The sequence below is a fragment of the Girardinichthys multiradiatus genome, chromosome 3 (assembly GCF_021462225.1).
Source record: "Girardinichthys multiradiatus isolate DD_20200921_A chromosome 3, DD_fGirMul_XY1, whole genome shotgun sequence".
Classification (NCBI taxonomy): Eukaryota; Metazoa; Chordata; class Actinopteri; order Cyprinodontiformes; family Goodeidae; genus Girardinichthys; species Girardinichthys multiradiatus.
In genome coordinates, this window is record NC_061796.1 from 18,005,427 (window position 1) to 18,024,091 (window position 18,665).

Here is an 18,665-nt window from a genome sequence, read left to right on the forward strand (position 1 = left end):
ACGCGCAGCGGCGCTCTGGAAGGGCTGGATTTGAAGTCTGAGGATGTCAGCTGCGTCTCAGCCCGCCCCTCTGTCAGCCTGCGGCTCCACATGATAATACCTGATAAGCAGCTGCAGGCTTTAATGTTTTTTTATTAATACAACCAGGTGTTTATTCATAAAGAGGGGGCATTACAGGGTCCCTTCTGCTTAAATGAAAATTCATTTCCAAAGTAACAAAATATTTCCTATGATTTTCAGTATCTTTATAATAAAAAGTAAGACTTCCAAACAAAAAATAATTACGACTCTAAATGAGCCTATTCTAATCTCTCAATAGTCTATTGCTTTTTCTACAGTTTGTCATGTCCTTATGTCGCCCTCTGTGGGTATGTTTTGGTATTGAAATAAGGTAACACTGTCCACAAGTGACAACCTTAAAGACAAATGTACAGACATACCATCCAGATAAAAAGAAAGTACACCCTTTTCATGTCTGGTTCGAGACAAATTAAATACGATGGTCTTTACCAGATTCTAAAATTGTAAGGCCAAATTGGAAAAGCCACTTGTAGAAAAAGTGGCTTGATTGTAACTTCAGCAGGATTTAATATGGGCAGTAACAGCTGCTAATCAAATACATTTGATTAAAGGATCCCCAACAAGCATAAACACAGCTATAAAAGTGGATGTCTTGGGAGTCTGTTGGTCTGCAGCATACAGGTGTGTGTTAACACAATGCCAGGGCAGAAAGTCAAACAGATGTCATATTAGAGCACTTCACAATATGTTTAATGCGTATGTAGCTACACTAAATTAAATTAGTTCCAAATTTAGTTCATATAAAGTCTATTTATAACCATACAGAGAAATCATGCAGTCATATTCAGGTCCAATTAAACACAGTGCAAGTCAATCCTAATTCTAGTAGAATTCATTCGAAGTTTTTCTCAACTGGCAAAAAGTTATCCATCAAAGAACGCAGAGTCACTGAAAATGCAAACTCCCACCTCCTGAGCAAGCATTCAGCAACAGTGGAAACGAACAACTCATAGTTGCTGCCCATCAAGCTGGGGAGGGTTATAAGGCCATTTCCAAACAATCTGAAGTCCATTATCTACAGTAAGAAAGAGTACCCCCAAGTGATGCAAATTCACCACAAGGTCAGACCATACAATACTCAGAGGAAGCTCAAAAACGAGCCAAGAGCCACTTCTCAAACTCTGCTGCCCTCAGTTAGCATGTTAAATGTTGTAGTTAATGAGAGAACATTAGAAATAAAAAATAAACACTGAACCAGTATGTCTTGTTGGAAGGGTTGCTTTTTTTCCCTAAAACATAAGCAGCAGCAGAGGTTGGATTTGAATGAAACAAAAAACATTTGAAAAACCAGAACACAGCACATCGGCACAAACAGGTGAATTAACAGTCAAGCAGGGAGATGAAGGGTTGTAGCTGCAGGAGCTGGTCACCTGAAGTCACACGAACTCCTCTGTGGACCATAGGATTCCAAAGCCACCTAATGTTTGGCCAAAAGTCAGTCATACAATGACAGTGATCGTAAAAACACCAGCAAATTTACAATAGCTGAAAATAATCAGTAATCAATAAAGAGGAGTTAATTAAATTGAATCAAAAACATGTTGGGGGATTTAATGACAATGTTTTTGTGTTCTTCATGTTAGATTAAAACAATTTTAGTGCCTGATGAAGACCAGATAATTTAATTATTAACTGATACATACAACTTTGGATTGAGGTGTACGATGCTATTTCCATGACGGTAGTCATCGAACACAATCCGCTGCAATTACAGCTGCAACTCTTTTAGGGTATGTCTCTACCAGATTTGCACATCTAGTGACTGAAATTTGTAAATTAGTAAAAAAAAAAACAAAAAAAAAAACAAATCATGTATAATTTTTGTTCCACTTTACAATTATACCAATTTGTGTTGGTCTTTCACATACATTTCCAATGAAATATATTTATTTTTGTGGTTGTAATGTGACAATATGTGGAAATGTTCAAGGGGTATGAATACTTTTACAAGCCACTGTAAATCGGAAATCTGTTCTCTGACAATCTGAGGCCTTCAAAACAGCTATATTTATACTAAAATGAAATTAGCATTTAATCGCAGCATATATAGTTTCTCATTGGTGAAAATATGTTGAAAACCACGTATTATTTTATTTATTTCAAAATTTTAAAAAAGTTCGGCAGAGAATTTATGTGATAATTGCAATGTCTGACTGTAGAAGCTGATGTTTAATAAAACTCTTCAGACGGACTTTGGGACGAGCAGCCTTTAAGAGGGTCAGGGGTCAATTGAGGCCAAAGGTCGATGAGGAATCAGGGATACACATACTGCTCTCACAGATGTTCTATTAGCAGATGCATCACTGCAGCCACTATTAACTTGTGAACCCTGTTTATCTGATTTAGTATTATCTTAAGCTTCAATCAAGAACTACAGCAGTTTAAATTGTTTTTGCCCCCTTACTGATTTCTTCTGTTTTTGCTTTTTAATAAATTTAACATCAATTTTATAATATCAAAGATGATCAAAGATGCAGTTTTCAAATAATCATTTAATTTATTTGGGGAAAAACGTTATTCAAATTAACTTGGCCACAATTGAAAAACTAAATTGTTCCCTTTACCTAATACAGTTGTTATGCAGTCCTTTACTACCATCAAGTGTTTCTAAGCGAAAGCTATCCAAACCTAATTTGGTCCTATGTAAAAAGGAAGTAGCCATCTTAACCTAAAAACTGGTTCTGCCTGCACTGGCGGAATAAATACCATCAAACATTTGTGATAACTGACATTGATTTTCTCACATCACTGTGTAGGAATTTTGACCCACTCTTCTCTGCAGAATTGTTTTAATTCATTCACATTGGAAGGTTTTCAAGCATAGATGGACTTTTTGAGGTTACGCCACAGCATCCCATTCAGATTTAAGTCCAGGCTTTGAATGGGCTACTACAAAACCTTCACTTTCACCTTTTATTCAGAGGTGTACTTGTTGGTTTGCTGGAGATGATTGTTCTGCTATAAAATCCAAGTGTGCTCTGGCTTAAGGTCACAAACTGATGGTCAGACATCCTACTTCCACGATTTTCTGCTAGACAAAATAAATCATGGCTTCATCTCATTACAGTAAGTTGTCCAGGTCATGAAGCAGCAAAGCAGACACAGACCATCACACTATCACCATGTTTTACTGTTAGTAGGATGGGTTTTTTTTTCTGAAATGCTTTGATATTTTTACTCTAAATATATTAGAACACTCACCTTTCAAAAAGTCTTGCTTTTGCCTTGCAAGTCCATAGAACATTTTTCCTAAAGTCTTGAGGACCATCAGGGTGTTTTTTGGGAATTGTAAGCCAGCCCTTTTTATTCTTTTTAGTCAGCAGTGGCTTTTCCATTGGATTTCCAATAGATGCTATTTTGGCCCAGGCTCTTTCTTATTGTTGTACACGTTCAATCAGGCCTGCGGCACTTTAGATGCTCTTTTGGGTTCTTGGAGTAATATTGAACCTGGGAATGTTAACCACTGTTCCATGTTTTCTCTATTTGTGTATAATGGCTCTTACTGTGGTTCACTGAAGCCCCGAAGCCTCAGAAAAGTCTTTGTATCCAGTCTGATAAATGTCAACTTTTTCATCTGTTCTTGAATCTCTTTAGATCAGAACATGATGTATTGCTTTTTGATTTGATTTAATTAGATTTTTTTTTGCCTACTTGATTCTTCAGGTCAGACATTGATCATGCCTGTGGCTAATGACATTGACAGTGAAATTCTTTCACAGTATCCTCCTTTCAGTAGGATTTATAATCTTTGTTTTATTTTCTTACTTTAGCTTGGCTTGTATCAGACAGGTTGAAAACAGGTCTCTGAAACTGAATCCCACATTTGGAAATGTACATAGAACTATTAGTCAGTTACAATGAACCTAAAGCAGGCTCATTAATGTGTTTCCCAGGTGTGGAGGCACAGCTGCTTTGGATTGGACCCAGTCCCACCGTCAGCTCAGAGCCAAATGAAAAGAAACGGCAGGTACACAGACAGAGCCCCACTGATGAGATGTTTTGTGCAAATCCAACCTGGCACCTCATTACTCATCGTGAAATAAGTGCTTCATGTATTGCAGATTATTGATAGACAGGAATGAGATGAATCTTTGCTTTCTCTCTCTGCTTATTTCTTTCCTGAATAAATGAGTTTGTGTTTTTCTGCAAAAACAAAGAAAGAAAGACAACATAAAAAAGACAATAAGTATCTAAAGCCAAACGTTGCTTTCCTTGCCCTTAGTAGAGGGTCTTATTCTACTCATAAAGCAATCTTTTACAGTCGCACAATGTTTGTCCCTGGAGTCTACGAAACATTGTCTGGACAGTTAAGTCCAGTAAGGAGAAATAGATGTATAATAAGTTTTTTCCTCAGATCAGAGCTGGGTCCTTTTATTGATGAACAGAATTCAATTTGATCACTTAATATAAGTATTCCCAGTTTATAATGAATTCAGTATATTAACCTAAACATTAAGACTTTGAAACTTGATTTGTTATCAACATTGCTTCTTTTAGTTGAACGTAATTGTTTTTTAACAAGAATGAAAATCAAATCAAAATGTTTTACTGCTATTTTAAGCTGCCAATCAAATGCTTTATACTGCCACAAAACAGTGTCTGATGATATTTACACAGAGCACTAGAAAAATATTCATACCCCTATAACTTTCTCACATTTTGTCACATTTTGTCACATCTTTAATGCATGTGTATGTTGTATGTTGTAGACCAACAAAAAGTATTGCATAATTGTGGAATTCACTGAAAACATGGTTTTCAGTGTTTATTTACATACAAAAGTCTGAGAAGTGTGATGTGCCATTGTATTCCACCTCCCCAAATCAGTAACTCGTAGAACCACTTTTTGCTGCAGTTACAGTGGCAAGTGTTGTGTGTCTCCTCCAGCTTTAACAAACTTTCAAGGTTTATTTCTTGTTTATTTTAGGATTCTATGGGTTTTTAGCTCCACCCATCTGTCCATGCTGAAGAAAACAACCCCATAGCCTGATGGTGCCACCACCATATTTCACCACTGGAATGATGATGTGCAGTTTTAGCTTCCCAACACCCTCTACAGATGAGGTGTATTTTCTAATTACAGTCCACCTGTGTGTCATAATTAGGTGATTTCTGAAGGCAGTTGGTTGTACTGGATTGCATTTGCGGTATCAGAGTATTGGGTGCTGAAAAGAATGTACATAAGTTTTAAGTTTTTCTTTGTCAAAAGTTGTAAATCATGTTTCATTTACCTTTCCCTCCACAATCGGGTGTGTTTTTGATCAGTCACCTCAAAAATCCAATCAAATACATTGAAATATGTGGCTGCAGCATGACAAAATCTGAAATAGTTTACAAATTTCAATCCATCAATCCATCTATCCAGGAAATTTAAGTGGTCAAAACTCCTTGTCCTACTATTTTCTTATCAATATGAAGAAAACTGCTCCCTTCAACACTCTTTTCTGGTATTAAAAATGATCTCTCCTCTTTACAAACGTAGCTGTCAGCAGCTCAGTTTATCTGTATTATTTTTGCAAAGTTGTAGGAAATGCTCTGAAACGGAAACGTATGCAGAGATGCACATGCAAAACGAGAGCAGTGAGGGAAAGTTTTTGGAAAATGTGATCCTGCAGATGACATAAAGAATTAAAATCTTTGCAAAGATGAGCCTGGTCTTGAAAGTTTAAAAATGTTCATTTTGGTGGCATTCAAGATAATCATCTGATCAACATTCCATCACCTTGAGAATAAACCGAGGTGTATTTTCAAGTTAAGAATAATTTTTGTCCATATACTTGTAAAAATTTAAATTGGGAAATAATCTTTTGCTTTGTTGAGAAACAATGTGTATTTCAAGTAAGCATTGCTTTTGTTATGTAAAACAGGGAGTCATGCATGTGGACATAGGGATGGGAGCATAAAGCTATGGGGCTTATTTACAGCTTCTGGTACAAAGGATGATTTTTTGTCTGTCTGGGATCTTGATGATAGAAGATTGTACAGAATGTTCGAGGAATAATGTGGAAAAATCTGCAGCCAGTTTGGCTTTAGGTAACTGTGACTTCCTCTGTAAGAATTCACTAAATCAAACAACCAAAAGGATTAAAACAATTTTCCGAAAGGATTCTAAACTGACTCCCAAAACATAAACTAAAATGTTATGATTGCTAATATTTACCTGCCAATTTTGGCTTTAGAGTTTGTTTCTTTTTATTTGTGGCATATCTACAAACATATATCTTCATCAAGCTTTTTGTGAAACAGTGCTTTGGTTTGGTAAACAAACTGTACAATAAAGTATTTTAATACTGTGACTCAAATACAGAGCAAACTAAAAGTGAGAACTCTTAACAGAAAATTACATACATGAAAAGAACCTGCAGAACTCAGGTAAAACTAGCAGGAGCAACAGGAGACACGGAGAAAACAAGCATGGATCAGAGAAACTAAATAAATGGCAAAAATGGAAGGAATCAGTGAGGGACAAAGAGAACAGTTAAATGTAAATACTGAAACAGGAGCAGAGAAATGACAGCCAACCAAGAAGAGCTAAACAGAGGGAACGAATTGCAGCTCCACATGTCCTCTGATTGACATGTGGAGCAGCTGAGACAGAAGAAATGAGGAGAGAGGGGGAAAAAGAAAAATGAACATGAATGGAATTGGAAAAGAACCACTAGGAAAAATGCCAAACAGAGATCTAACAGGAAACCTTATAAATGTAGAAGTATCACAAGAAAAACACCAAAGAACGAACTAATGAAATACACCTAAGAATAATGAGCACAAGGAAATAAACTAATATGGCAAAACCCAGATGGCAAAAATAAAAGAAAATTGCAAGACCTGTAGAACATAACAAAGAAAATGCTGAAAAGCATGAACACAAATGAAAACCCTAGCCTAACACCTCAGGACCGTGACAAATAATGATCCTTTTTGGGGGGAAAGCTGACGATTTTGTGTGATTTAGGGTTTGAACAACTCCAGTTAACAAAGAAAAAAAAGGGAAAAAGAGAAAGAACATAAAACTGGAAGGAAATTGAAAGAAAAGAACATTATAAAGAGAAAGAAAACCCATCAAAAGTCTTCTCTTTGTGTACAAAAGGTCAGCAGGTCCTATTCATTCCAATTAATTGCAAGAGAGGCACCATAGTAGTTCACCAATAACCAGTTCATTTTTGTCACAAACCAAATACAACAAGTATCAAATCTACAGAATGCCCTGTGAATATGGAAGGCTTCTAAACGGCCTTGCAGTGGAGAACGAAACACCATCAGAATTTTTAATTAGGTTGTCAGTACGAGATGTTGCAGGTGAGGGAATTTTCTGTGCAACTCCAAAAACTTTAACCTATTACAAAGCTTTGTGAACAAACCCTGGCAAGTCGGAAGGGATCAGCAACACAAATTACAATTTTTGGGGTTTTTCACTGAGCACTAGGAACTTGCTTGCACCAAGGGTCTGAAATTGTTTAGGAATCAGGTTGCAACTATTGTTTAGTTGAATTAAAACTCTGTGAGCAGCCTAAACTGCAGCCTAAACAACTCACAACTTCTCCCCGTCTCCTAACAACCAGACTAAGTACAATTTGGAGGTTGGGGTGAAGCTTTACTACTTTTACATGGGGTTTAGTGTTTACTGCTGTAAAGTAGTGTAGGCTTATATCTGTGTGTAAGGGGTCTGGGATTGGTGAGTTTCTTTATTTTGTAGTGTTTGGTGGGTTGTTGTTGCAAGAGCAGCAGCAGGATGCCATGTTAATAGTATTAGCAGTATCAATAGGTTGCTATAAATCAGCTTTATTGCAGACTTTGACCCGTGTGAAGGGGTGTGTGTATCTTTTTTGATGTTGAAGTTATTTTATTGTTATTGATATTTCTTCACAACATTGTGAAAAGGTTAAGAACATGTGTTGTAAATAAGTAAACAAACACTAAGATGACAACATGAAATTATTCTGTGAGGAAAATAATATTCGGTGAAGGACACATTTATTAATTTATGTACAAATAATAAATTAATTAATTAAATATAATTTCAGATATATTTCACATAAAGGTCATATATCTTTGGGTATTTACCTAAATTTATCTAAACTGTGTTTGCATTTTAGACTGACATTTGCTGTGTTTAACCATAGATATGCTGGCATCTGACCACTATCTACAGACTTAATCACCTCCTAGTATATGAAAAAAGTGTGCTATATTGCAGTACCAAACCAGTAAATGAAGCCATACAAGTGTTTGGAAGAAATAATAATGGATGTGATTTACAAAGACAGTCAGCTTGCATTGTTGCTAAATTTTGCCTACAACATTAGAGGATTTACAAATAAAATATCACAGGAAACAAATTTAATGTTCAACTTGTCAACAGATATAGAAATGTCTTTCTCTGGTACAGTTGACAATATGAGACAATACAATAATGGAAAACTGGGTTTTTATGTGAAACAGCTGCCCTCAGAGTCTCTGCAGTATAAAAACATCCCAACAAATGACTGAGAAGCTTCATGTGGTTTAAGAATGTCTTTATTTCTCTCCACGTTTATCCCTTTTCTATCTAACTGGTGTTCCAGGAAGGTCCCAGTAGTTTGGCCATGCTTTTGGAGAGACATTCCCCCATCTGACTGCAGTTCGTTTTGGTTGTGTATCATAAAGACATAATGACAATGAAATTTCCATCTCATTTCAGTCAGTCTCCTTCTGACACTGCTATTCTACCCAAGCGATGCTCCAGGTGAATATCAGAGGTTATTTAGGCTCTCCAGAGTGGAGAGGCAGCCTGCAGATGACCCTTTATTTCTACTGCTTTCTTCTGTTTAGAGTTCAGTTTAAACCATGTTGGCAGATTGAAACTGTAAGTGGCAAAATAGGCCTAAGTTTCACAAGATAATGAGGCCCATCTCACCTAATCTTCCTCTGTGTGATCTCACAGGCTTCAGAACAGGGGGCAGTAAAGCAGTTAAATGGTGCTGCTAAAGCACTTGAGCAACTAATAGATGCTGCAGACACTCAAGGTTTCAGTACTGCGCTGCTCGTCTCTTGAATTACCTTGCTGTCGTGACAGCATTTCTTCCAGCTGAAAGCTCAAAGCGAGCTGAAGCCATGCTGGAAGGCATCCACATCAAACAGCCACACCTGTATTACTGGGTTTTTTTTAAGTATTTTTCTCATCTGTGTGATCATGTGGCTGTGGGCTTGTTACATTTATGTTTTTATCCAATAAACCCACAGGTCCCAGGTATGCTAACAGCACTAAAAGAAGAATACTCATGGCTGAATGGTTAAATTCATCAAAACATGTTGGTAGTTTAGCTTAGCATCACTTTTGGAAGTTTGTTCTTGATGCTATCACTTATAAGTCATGCCTCTTAACATTGTGGTCCTTTTGACTCGCTACAACCACAAACTTCAATGTATTTTAGTGGAATCTTATGTGATAGACCATAACAAAGCAGGCATTATTGTAAAGTGAAAGAAAACGCATACTTGGTTTTCCAGCTGTTTTATAAATTATCTGAAAGTGTTGCATATTGTTGCAAGCCATATTAGTTTATCTTTTTTGTAGTTATTTTATGTTACTCCGTTCTTATTTCATTTGGCTCTGATCCTCCTTTGGAGCAGCTGACATTGAGAAAATATGGCAGATTATGACCTTGGATCTGTCCAAAATAACTTTAAATGAATTCTTGTGAGCAGATTTTGTTTAACTTAACAGTAGATAGAGAAGGTAATAGAAGGTAAGGTTAAAAAACGTATCCCAAGACCTGGACATCTGGAGGAGAGCTGTTCAATCCGATATTCTAACATGGAAAGAGTAAACTGACCCAAACTAACACTAACCCTGAACACTTTACCAATAATTATTATTGAGCAGAATCAAAACAATCAGTTAAGAACAACATTAAAAATGTATTTACACCAGAACCTTTAAAATTTAAAACATTTTAGGACAAAGACACCTAAACCACTCCCAGTATTAGCCTACACTACATCATAGTATGCAAGCACCTCATACCTGCATAGCTACGAGCTCCAATCTCACACCCTGCACCTCTTCTTTCACTTCCATGTTATCATGGACTTTTAGTGTTATCTATGGGGCTCGGGGCTTGCACTAGCAATATAATTTTTTTTCTATCTTTTTTCTATAAAGATCTGTCCTCTCAGGTGTACTTCATGCATTTTGTACTGTAAAAAAATATCAAAATAACAACAAGGTACTTATATAGGTATAGTTGTAATTTAGTTATACAGTTGTAATATAGTATTATGTTGGAATGGTGGTTCCTCCACTACTCTGTAGGCCTCTCTATTTGAGCTCTATTGATAAACGTAAATGTTTTTTTTTTCACTAGGCGTTTTTAATATTCTATAGGGATGTAAAACAAGGTTACAAAATAAAGATATAGTGTCTTCGAACTGAGGAGGATAGTGTGGCACAAGTAACAGTCTCTGAACTTTAGATCCTCATAGAATTTTGACTGTAACTGGTGTTTATCATACTGTATTCTTGTCAAGTCTCTGAACTGTTAAGTTTCTGAACTGCGCATTTTCTCTCATAGTATCTTATACCATGTATCATATTATCTGTCAAATCATGCTTGGTGGTCATTTCTGAGACTATTTTTCTATGACAGTTGCCAAAGCGTCCAGGGCACAAAGCTACAAGACACTGTATGCAGATGTACTTGGTTCTTCGTGTGCACGCAACATCTTGGCATCTGCTGGCGTTTTTTGCTTCCTTGAGTTGGGGCCAGTGGTTTCCAGGGGCATCTCAGGGGGGGCCTTAGACACTGCTCTCCGTTTTGCCGGTGGTGGAGTGGCAGTGGGTCTGCCTCTGGTGTGTATCTTCACGGATCCTGTATTGATGAGAGCACGAGCTATTGATGCCTTGAAGTGCAGCAGATCCTTTGCTTCATTTCCAGACATTCTATTAAGGAGCCAGGCATTCACAGATGTGACATCAAGAAAGTGAAAGAACACTCTGATGTACCACCGTTTGTTTCTGCGTCGGTGGGGATATATGGCAACACATTGATCCATGAGATCTACTCCACCCATGTGCTGATTGTACAGCTTCACGGAAAATGGCCTTTGGATGTTGAGCATTTGCTTCTCTTTATTGCTCCATCTCTGTGCCACATCTGTTGGGGACAGGCCAGTGCAGGAAGAGGCCAAGTGAATTACTGAACTATTGTTGGGACCACAGCCATGGTTACAACGTGAAAGGCCAGTACAGACTTTCCTGGAACTTTCAAAATAAATTGCATTAACCTACTTCCGGCACAGCCAAGAAACGGGGTAACTGCGGACGTCATGTGACGTCATTGTCCAAATACATCCTGCCTCTTCCACACCGGTGATCATCGGGATAGGGGAGGCACAGCGCGCTAATGTCTCTTTGCTGGCAAACAGACATAAACTCTTCAAACTGGATCCAAAGGTGTCATACGATCATCGATCATATGCACTAAGTAAAGTACGGATGAATTACTGTTTGTGTACTCGGTATTCATTCATAAAAAGGGGAAATTAAGGAATAAGCATTGCTTTACTTTCTCTCTCTGAGGCCTGCAGAAGCAAACTGTGTTCCAGAGAAGTCCCCAGTAGAGACGCTGTCTCTACAAAGCCGAGTGGAGCGGTTTTTCCCGGTGTGAAAGGACGACAACAGGAGATGTATCACCATGGTAACGTGCAGTGTGGTCAGCGGACAGAACGGGCTGCCCGGCCACTGCTCCGGAGGTTAGCTGGAAGCTAATACTTTGTTCACAGAGCTCTCTTCAAACTTCGTCGTCGCCCGGACTACTCCTTAGCATGGTTCATACAAGGTTAGAGTTTGGGCAGTTATAGATTTATGATCTGAACTTTTTTCATTTTATGAAGTTTTGTTTTGTTTGTGTTGAACTCAGCTATCTTGGTGCTAGCAGGTGTTGGACAATGAAACTGAAACACCTGGTTTAGACCACAATAATTTATTAGTATGGTGTAGGGCCTCCTTTTGCGCCCAATACAGCATCAATTCGTCTTGGGAATGACATATACAAGTCCTGCACAGTGGTCAGAGGGATTTTAAGCCATTCTTCTTGCAGGATAGTGACCAGGTCACTACGTGATACTGGTGGAGGAAAACGTTTCCTGACTCGCTCCTCCAAAATACCCCAAAGTGGCTCAATAATATTTAGATCTGGTGACTGTGCAGGCCATGGGAGATGTTCAACTTCACTTTCATGTTCATCAAACCAATCTTTCACCAGTCTTGCTGTGTGTATTGGTGCATTATCATCCTGATACACGGCACCGCCTTCAGGATATATTGTTTGAACCATTGGATGCACATGGTCCTCAAGAATGGTTTGGTAGTCCTTGGCAGTGACGCGCCCATCTAGCACAAGTATTGGGCCAAGGGAATACCATGATATGGCAGCCCAAACCATCACTGATCCACCCCCATGCTTCACTCTGGGCATGCAACAGTCTGGGTGGTACGCTTCTTTGGGGCTTCTCCACACCGTAACTCTCCAGGATGTGGGGAAAACAGTGAAGGTGGACTCATCAGAGAACAATACATGTTTCACATTGTCCACATCCCAAGATTTGCGCTCCTTGCACCATTGAAACCAACGTTTGGCATTGGCATGAGTGACCAAAGGTTTGGCTATAGCAACCCGGCCGTGTATATTGACCCTGTGGAGCTCCCAATGGACAGTTCTGGTGGAAACAGGAGAGTTGAGGTGCACATTTAATTCTGCCGTGATTTGGGCAGCCGTGGTTTTATGTTTTTTGGATACAATCCGGGTTAGCACCCGAACATCCCTTTCAGACAGCTTCCTCTTGCATCCACAGTTAATCCTGTTGGGTGTGGTTCGTCCTTCTTGGTGGTATGTTGACATTACCATGGATACCGTGTCTCTTGATACATCACAAAGACTTGCTGTCTTGGTCACTTTATGCGCCAGCAAGACGTGCACCAACAATTAGTCCTCTTTTTAACTCTGGTATGTCACCCATAATGTTGTGTGCATTTCAATATTTTGAACAAAACTGTGCTCTTACCCTGCTAATTGAACCTTCACACTCTGTTCTTACTGGTGCAATGAGCAATCAATGAAGACTGACTACCAGGCTGGTCCAATTTAGCCATGAAACCTCCCACACTAAAATGACAGATGTTTCAGTTTCATTGTCCAACCCCTGTACTTAGGCCCATTTCTCCAGAAAGATTTGGTTCTTTTCCAAAATACTTCCTTAAATATTTGACCATTTCCTTAATAATATTTATTTAAATATTTTAATAAATAAAGGCAGCTAATTAGACACCGTTGAGAATTAGTCATCCAGAAGGTTGGTTTTATTCAGCAGATCATTATTTAAAACATTATTTTATTAAAATAATATTTTATCTGATCTTGCATTGTGAATGGTTGTCTAAGTTGGTTCCAAGACTAACTTCACGTCATTTCCAGATTCTTCAAGATAATCCTTGGTTCTCAAACATAAACATTGCATGGTAATGTTGCATCACTCTTTCAGTCATGGTTTTCAATCATCTTTAATCAACTTGTTTATATTGTACATAGCCTATTAGTCCTTGTTATTCTTTAATTCTGCTTGGTAGTTTAGTTGGATTGTTTTAGCATAGTAAAGAGTTTGTTGATTGAAATATGTTTGACTTGGAGTTGACTTATTTTTGTTAACAAATTCTTGTATTTTAAGAAATTGTGTGAATTCATTCCATGTGTGTGCAGAATTTATGCTGTTCAATAATGTCAGAGCTCATCTCACACCTTTCTATTTTGTCCTAATACCATCGCCTTACTGGGCTGGTATTCACAGGACAACCCTTAACCGACCGAAATATTATTTGATAAAATATTAATATTAAATAATATTGTCAGATTCATAGTCACAACACTATCAAACCAGCGTGTGACAGTGATGTTTTATGCATTGGTCATGACAGAGACAGATCCTCTTCTTTCTTGCTTGATTTGCTTTTCTCTTTTCAGCTTTACTTGTGCTCCATGGAGCCTGTTGCTCCTATGTGTGCCAGTGCCAAAGATCCCTTGGTGTTCCAGTGCCTGAAGGAGAGGAATGGTGCAAAAGAAATTGTCAAAAAACACCTTGTGATTCTTGTCCTGAATGTCTTTACAAAGGTGCATGACTACATCTCCAGCCATTCCCAGCTGACTGATCTCACTTCATCCCCCAGTTGGACCTTGATAGGGTTCAAAGTTGTACATGTACCCAGAGAATCCTGTTCGCATCCACACTTTAATTCCCCAGGGCTTGGGTTTTTGGGGACATATTGTTTAATAGACAGGCATCCCTTGTAGGGAATCTGAAATTGACTGAAATTCTTCTGGATCAAGCACTGAGGTTTCCTTGAGTGCATCCAAGACTGGTCTGATTTTGACAAACCTGTCAGCATTTTCAGGGTTCCAGTGAGTAGTTGTCAACAAAGTTCACGTAACTAAACATTTGCTTGAATCTGTTCACTGGCATTGCATCGGCTATCAGTTCACGACGAAGTCCTGTCTCTGATAACCAGTACATTCTGGATCTAGGACATCTGACATATGATATTACCATATTAATTCTAAGAAATTAACTCCTCTAAGGTCAATGCCAGCTTGTCTTTTCCTTTCTGGACAGCGTACAGGTTTGTATTGTATACAATGTCGTCGATCATATCCTGGGTGAAAAGATGCATGAAGAAATCTTTTGGATGTGCTCCCTTAACATTCATCTTGCTCTTTCCTAAGAAAGGAGGCAGGTCTCCCTCAAACCGGTTATCCTAAGTTTTCCAGACCTTTCTGAAACTTTTCTTTTGCTTTTTTCCCCTGAGCTCTCCTTCATCAGCTTCATCTCCTTCCTCAGACTCCTCACCTTCACCATCACTGCGTGATCCTACTTCTCTGCTTGCACCTGTATGTACTGGCAGCCCTTCCTCATCACTGCTACAAGAAGCACAGTCTTCCTCACTTGAGTCTGGAAACTTCTCTTACCCTGTATGCCTGTCGTTTTGAGCTCTACAAAATATAAGGATATATAGAAAAAACTCAAATTACATTATAAAAACATAAATAAGTTAATTTACATCCAAAACATTATAGGATATGAATTATTTTCAAGAACATTGGTAGTAATTGACATTGCATTGAAGTTGAAACATAGCTGGTGATGCATGATTTACAATTGAGTGGACAGATGATTAATCTGTATTTCCTCCAAATATAAAATCAAAACTTGGAAAATCTTTCCATAATATGTCACTTTAGATGTTGATGTAATTATATTTTTTTTACCTGCAGTGGCATCTTTTATAGAAGGTAGAAACCGAAATAGCCGAGGTGTTTGGTCTTTCTCCCTGTCTGTCAGCCATCTTGGTTTCACTCACTACTTTTTCCCATTGTAATGACCAGCCAATGGGATTTTTTTGTATGGGATGATGCAATAGCTTCCACTAGAGTGGACTATATGCAGCAGTGCCCAAAACTGCAGGCACATAAATAGAAAAAAACACTTTTAAACAGTTGTACACTATAGTGACTTCTATGCATGAAAGGGATGTACGGTATATATTATATAAACAACACATGTAATGTAGGGAGTAACAGTGATTCCTCTTCCATTAAAAATATATTCCATTTTAAAGAGGAACTGAACCTCAAATCAACTTTTTTTTTGCAGATAAAGTGGGCCTTAAGGGTGCTATCTTTCTGTTACTGTGTGACTTTTTTAACTTCATGTAAATTTGTTTAATTCTGCAATTTTTGTCCTAAAACCGTCTTAGTACTGCGACACGCGCCGGGTGGCCCCCACCATGCTTAGAGCATTGCTGTCTCAGCGACTTGGGTCGGCAACTCGAATTGATAAGGCTCAGGCCCACTGGGCTCCATACTGCCTCCCTCAATCTCCGGTGACAAAGGGGGTGAAAAATCCTCCACCTCAGAAGACCTACTTTGGTGGCATTTTTTTAATTGGAGTTATTCTTTTACATGGGGTTTAATCCCACTTCAGACATTACAGCTAAGACTTGATTTAATGAAAATAGTGTGGAGAAGAAACCTTATCTAGGTTTTCGATTCAATCTATTTGCTATTTAGTTTAGTTCTGTTAGTTAAACTCACTTTTCAACAGTTTATGAATTCAACTTACATCTTTGATGAAAACTAGCATTTGATTAAATTCAGCATAAATAGTAATAGAAAACAAATTTGCCCTAATATCTTAAAGGGCACATGCCGTGTTTTAAATCCTTCCTTTTTACCCATAAATCATATAGTTGTGGTCTATAGAAAGTGGAGCTGCAATGCTTTGGTCTGAACTCCTTGTTATTGTAGCTCCACAGGCTCCTCTTTTACTCCTGTTCTGAGGAGCGTCTGAGAGCAACTCGTGTTGGCGTGGTCTCTTTAAATGTTATTGAGGTGCTTCCCACCCCGCCACCCTCCAGGTCATGGAGTGCTCCACTTTGACCCGTTTAGCCATTTTTGTAGTTTGATAATAATCATGTAGCGCTGCAGAAACAAGACAAAACGGCAAAAAACAATACAAAACTGTTTATGTAATAATACTATTCAAAATACGCAGTACGGTTATGTCCACCACACAGCGCTAACATAAGCAGAAGGAACATTGCTACTGCTATAAAAACAATGGCCAGGATGTCATATCAACACAATAAATTCATGTCTAAAATAAAGTTTGTTGTCATTTTAGCGTTATTTGCAGTTTACCGCTTTGCTGTGTCCCTCGTTTCCATAGACAGAAGGAACTGAGTCCTCAGTCAGATTAAGTCTTTCTTCAAATCCTTCTTGATAATGGCGGAGGTTGCTGGAGGCACTTATCCTCAAAGTGCTTCGAATGTTCCCACATCATGAAAAATAAAAATTTGACCAGGCACTTTGAAAAGGTTTTGATGCCGAGGGATGGTGTAATGAATTGTGTGGATATATTCACCGATCAAACTTATCCTCTTTCACTATAGGCATACTTGAGCTTGGACTACAAAATCGCAGCGAGAAATAAATATGGCATACACAAAATTGATCAGAAAATACTGTGACGTAACAGTTCAAAAAACGCAGCAGATGATAGAGAAAACTGAACGGATTGAAAAACATGATCTAAACAGAATATAGAGATATCTCTGCAACATCTGGAGAGACTAAATTAAACTTTTGTGCACTCCTACAGACACCGAGTACAAAACAAAATGTAAGCTAAAAAAGTGGATTTTGTATATGTCTCTCGCTGAACACACTGAACACATCTTCAGATCTGTGCTCGACAAAACATTTTAGAGAAAGTTGGTCCAGTTCCCATTATTTCATTCCAATTAGACCCAATTTTTTATTTTATTATAGAAAATCAGGATTAATATGTGTTTGGAGATTTCAGCATATTTGTACTAAGGGGAAACGAATGGTGCAGTGTTTTAGAAAGGAGTGTAAAACTTTACCAGTCAGTGTTGAATGTGACTCTTTTGAATCCCTGGGCAGGGGGTAACATCTCAGAGGTGGAGATTCACTTAAAGTCTGTTTATAATTATTAAACTAAATGTCTGATACTGACCTGATAAGTGATGGTTGTATAAATAATGGTTTAACCTTGATCATTTGCTTTACCCTGGCACTATCCAGTCAGAGAAGGTTGGAAACGTGACAGCTGTTCCACGAGGCTTCTGGAACGTCACTTTTTCTCCATAAACAAATTAATCTTGGAGTTATCCGCACCATCTGGAGGACAGCCCTATGACTTTCCCATGTGCCTGGAAGGAAATCTGAATGACCAGGGCTTATCCTCCTTCTACTTTTAAAAGGAAGGGGCGCGCCTTTCTCAAATACGGCCTAATGCTCAGTTGATCTCAGAGAGTTTCTACTTGATGAAATCTACAGCAGTGATTCCCACCAGGGCTCTCAAATACTATTACAGCTCACCTGGGAAATAATGGAAAGTAGAATTGGACAGATATTCTGAAAAGATGGAAAGAAGGAAGAACCTTGATATACTTACTACATCTATATCAAGTTAGGTTTAATATTTAAAAATGATGCAAAGATATGCAGCAATAAATAATACATTAAAAACTAAAGGTTTGAGCAAATGAAAGTCAAAACATCAAAAACCAAACCCCAAAGTGTTCTGCTTTATACTCTTAGCAAGATATATGTTTGGTCAATGACAGTTTTAACAAATATGTTAAAAAAAACTAAAAACTACTGCAGCTTTAAAAGCTGGAAAGCAACGCTAGCTTAAAAATCTGAATAGAACAAAAAGCTGATTTATATAACTGACAATGTTGGATTAACGCTCCAAAGTATAGAATAAATGTTCAGCCTCTTGCTAAAATGGCAAATGGTAATAACATTAATCAACGTCCTGCTTCACTATACAGACACTCGCGCTGGGAACAATTTACTCACCTCAACACAGAAAATGCTTGGAGTGGCTTCAGCTAGGTTCAATCAGATTTATTTTGCCGATAGTTAAAAACTCGGGCTGTCATTGACTCTGTATTGATCATTGAACTTTCATCCGGATCATTTATTATACAAAAAAACATAACAAATCCCAAAAAAGAAAGACAAAAA